Raw genomic sequence first — 4,942 nt, 5'->3', positions numbered from 1 at the left:
GGATGCGTTACAGTTTTGTTTTGTTTTTAAAGAGAGAGGTCTTTTGGATGCTTAGATATAAAACATGAATCCTTTTGACAATAATCTATAGTGAGGAGGATTTCATATATATATAGCTTCCTCTGAAAATCTCAGAAATGATTATATGCACCCCATTATGAAGAGTTACTTTAAAACATATACATACATACATACATACATACATACATACATACATACATATATGTTTTAAAGTAACTCATAATGGGGTGCATATAATCATTTCTGGGGTTTTCAAAGGGAGCTAGTTATAGTTTAATAAGTTGAAACTGAGCTGGTATGATTCAGGGCCCAGGGTAGTAAACTTGGCAATAATTTCATTTGATATGCTCAGAAAGTAAAAATTGTGAGAAACTTTCAAGCAGAGATAAATGTTTTTTCCTCAGTTTAACTTTGCCCAACTTGCATCTGCTTATCTCAGTGATTTCAAAAAACAAAAATCAGTTGGAAAATATGTCCTTTAAGGTAACCTCAGTACTGAATTTTAGTTTAGGGTTTTAGTATGGGATGAAGCTTTAAAACCATGTTGGCCTTGGAAATACTGTGCAATGCAATATATTTTACCATGGAAAGTCCACTGTTGATTACTATATTTTAAATTTATTCTATAAACCCCGGAAAATTGTACAAGGGATGTGAAATGTGTGATATGGAATAAAGGTTTCTGACATGTTTGTTCTTATTTCTTTTAAATATTTAGAAATGTTGATTTGTACTGTATTTACTGGACGAACCAATAGAGGTCATTTATGTTGTATTAAGAAAAAAGAATAGTGAGAGTGCGGTCATAGATAGAGGAAAATATTTGTAGCTCAGGGTTGAAATGAGGGGTCCCTGGTGCTTTCTGAGTTTGCTTTTTTTCTTGCAGTCGTTTTATTACCAAACTAGGTAATGATGTTACCTAGTTTGGTAATGAAAAATCTGTAAAAAAAAACATTTAAGCTCAGAGAGCACCAAGGGCCCCTCATAAATAAATTGCTTTGTGGTACCTTTTCTGATTTCCCATCCCACATTTCCCTGTAGGCTAATTTTAATGTTCTGATCTAAAATTTCCCTGCGTTTCCAAAACTGTTTTTTTCTCTTGCTGCCCTTAACTCTTGAGAATTTAATTCGGTGATATTAGTTTTATGTAAAGTACATCTACAGTACTGTATCAATTTTAAAAGACTACATATTTTTTTCTAAATGTTTCTACTCTGAAGTTGCTCTAGATCAGTGGTTCTCAACCTTTTTAATGCCGCGACCCCAACCGGTCGTAAGTCGAGGACTAAACCGGTCGTAAGTCAAGGACTAAACCAGTCGTAAGTCGAGGACTACCCAACCGGTCGTAAGTCGAGGACTTTCCCTGCCCGGGAGCACCGCACATGCGTGGTTCCGCCCCCTGCGCCGGCCAAGGCGTAGCTGGCAAGCGGCAGAGACGGAGCAGGCCGACCACCAGCTGGCCCAGCCCAAGGGAGGTAAGGCACCCGCCGGAAAAGGGAAAAAAAATGGTGGACAAAAAAAATGGTGGACAAAAAAAAATGGCGGACAGCCTTGCTTGGCGACCCCCATGAAATGGTCGATTGACCCCAAATGGGGTCCCGACCCACAGGTTGAGAACCACTGCTCTAGATGCAGAAGCAAGATATGTAAAGTGGTACTTAAAAGTTTGTGAACCTTTTTGAGTTTTCAGTATTTCTGCATAAATAAAACATATGTTCTCCAGACAAGTCCTAAAACTAGATAAAGAGACCTCAAATAAATGAATGAAAAACTTCCTTCTTGTTCATTTATATTAAGGAAAACAATCCAAAGCTACATACACATTTGGGCAATATGTGAACCGTGTCTCCCCGAAAATAAGACTGGGTCTTTTTTTTGCCTCCAAAAGAGGCACAAGTCTTATTTTCGGGGGGTGTCTTTTATACTCACCTCCGACAGCCCCGGCCAGGCTGCCTGCTTCTGGGGCCAAAGGAGCAGCTTCATTCTGCAGCTGCATTATGGCTTGCATTTCTCGGTCAGGCCTTTCCAGAAGGTCTCTGCAGCCGAGTACTGAGCTATGGATTCAATCCATAGCTCAGTCCTCGGCTGCAGAGGTCTTGCAGAAACGAGCTATGGATTGAATCCATAGCTCAGTTCTCGGCTGCAGTGGCCTTCCGGAAAGGCCTGTGACTGAGAAATGCAGGCCTGGCTGCAGAAGAGGCCGCAGAAGTGGGCCTGCGAGGAGGCCTGGTTGCCAGGTAAGTGGGTGCGGAGCTTGTGGGGCAGATCCACACACCCCACCCTAGGTTGATTTTTAAGTGTGTGCCTCACCCCAAAACTAGGGTTCATTTTTGGGGTAGGGCTTATATTAGGCCCACCCCCAAACGTGAAGCTAGGTCTTATTTTCGGGGTAGACCTTACTTTCAGGGAAACATAGTAACTGGTGTGCCCCAAACTAACATTTCTGATACCTGTTGATCCGTTCTGCATGTAAACTTGGAGAATTTTTTTGTCCATTTCTCAATACAACAAGGAAGATTTATAAGATTTACAGTATATTATAGGAGATTTTATCATGACATCAATGGAAAGTTAAGAATCATCCATGAAGAGAGCAATAGCAAACCACTTCATTTCTTCCCAAGAAAACACAGAAGTCAACTTATTTTCCAAAGCACCAGAAGGCAAGACAAGAAACGATGGATGGAAACTAATCAAGGAGAGAAGCAACCTGGAATTAAGGAGACACTTCCTAACAGTGAGGACAACCAGTGGAACAGCTTGCCTCTAGACGTGGGTGTTTCATCACTAGAGGTTTTTAAGGAAAGACAGCCATTGGTCTGAAACGGTATAAGGTCTCCTATTTGAACGGGGGTTGGACTAGAAGACCTCCAAGGTCCCCTCCAGCTCTGTTCTGAATCTGATTCTGATCAAAACCATCTGGGCATAGGCATAAAATCACTGAGAATCAAACTTCTTTGAAGGAAACCTTATTCCAACAAGATAGCTCTCTGTCTGCCATCACCCTGTAGCTACTAGGGCCAAAGCCAACTCAAAGACATCTAATTAAGTAACTATATACAATAAACATATTAATGACAGAAACATATTTTTATTCTAATCTCTTTAATAGCGCACAAGTTTATTGTATCTCTTATCATTGTCCAGCATGGCAATGGTAGTTGTTATCTGATCCATTTCATAGAGAAATTCTACCCTGTCATGCACTACCATCTGAGAAGGGTGGACATAGCCTAGGACAGTGATGGCGAACCTTTTAGAGACCGAGTGCCCAAAAACTGCCCTCCCACCCGTTCCCACTCTGTCCTGCCCACTGGACCACCACCACTTCCACAGACCGCCACAGATCACCCAGGCAGCCCAGCAGCGCCCTCCACCCTTGCCCTACAGCATCTGTGCACGACGGGGCGCAAGGGCGGAGTCTTGTCCCCGCTGCCCGGCTATCATCCTTGGCTGCACTGCTTCATGTGGGCTGCGCCCGGGGGCAACTATCCTCTGGGGGGGCTGCTGGTGAGGAGCGGGCCATGGGAGGAGGCGGGGCTGGGGTGACGGTGCGTGTGCCCAGAGAGGGGTCCGAGTGCCACCTCTGGCACGCGTGCCATAGGTTCGCCACCACTGGCCTAGGACTTCTTCTCACTTTAGCAACAAAGTGAGATCTAATTATATTGTGTGTACTGAGATTGTGCTCAGGTGGTTGTGAGCAGATACATGGCAGAAGCAAGACTTCCTCAGGTCAGTTCATTAATTTGGCTTAAAATTATCTGCTAGTTGTGGTTCGCCAATGGTTTCAGACAAAGGCATTTCAATAAAGGAGAATATTTGTAGCTCAGGGTTGAAATGAAGGGTCCTTGGTGCTCTCCGAGTTTGTTTTCTTGCAGACGTTTCATTACCTTATCAAGGAGGCAGAAAGGGTACCAAGAAAATGTCCTTACAGGAAGCTGCCTCTCCCTCTTAAAAAGTATGCATGGATTGGGGAACTGAGCCCCCAAACCTCTTAAAGACAGTCGCTTTATTCTACCCTTCCCCGTCACGCCAAATGCTAATCATCGCAGCTCCTTAAATATTTTTTGGCGATAAGAATTTTCTAAATTTTCTATGCATAATAATTCTAAAACAATCCCAATACAACTCAGTAGGAGCAGCTATGTTGAGCCAGTCAGAATGAAGCATTGAAACATCTTGGTATTAAATAACAATTTTATTACAGCCATACTACACAGTTACACTATTTCATGATTACCACAGTATTACTCCCAAGTAATTTTCTCCCATCTTAACACTACGTGGCCTATCATCCTGCAGGTATTCCATGCAAAGCTACTCTGCTAAAATGAACATAAAATAACTCCATCGTGCAGGAACAAATAAAATAACTTAACTGAAGCTTTAGTCTATCTTCGTTAATCCGGCCAATTGCTGACACTGCCTGTCCAATGTAAACCAAGATTCTCTTTAGGCACCTACAGCCTTAAGACTTTTTAAGCAATATACAAGAACCGGAATCAAATCTGTTTCCCCATGCAAAACTGTTTAGTTTCCATTTACATACAAGAGAGGAAATGCAAAGACACTTGTGTATTTTCCTTTATTATTTTCTATTTTTTAATTAATAACCCTTCTGAATGCTGTACAACTAGCAGAGCTGATTTTAATCTTATCGTCAGAATTTCCATCCAATTCTTATAAATTCAACTGATTTGAAAGGATTATGAAGAGCCACCAGTAACTCTTTTTTTCCAGAATATTTTCTTGAAACTTCACAATTCTTTGAAATCTCTAGTTATTGGCAGCCTTGACGACAGATTCTTTCCCAATAATTGATACTTGTGAGTATTCCTTCTTATGTTGTATTACGTTCAAGATGTGGTTTATGATTCCAAGCTTAGTTCTTGTAGATATTTCTGCACAGATGTGCAGGTGG

Source organism: Protobothrops mucrosquamatus, unplaced genomic scaffold, assembly GCF_001527695.2.
Source record: "Protobothrops mucrosquamatus isolate PMUCROS unplaced genomic scaffold, P.Mucros_1.0 scaffold_213, whole genome shotgun sequence".
Lineage (NCBI taxonomy): Eukaryota > Metazoa > Chordata > Lepidosauria > Squamata > Viperidae > Protobothrops > Protobothrops mucrosquamatus.
This window is presented reverse-complemented; position numbering follows the sequence as displayed.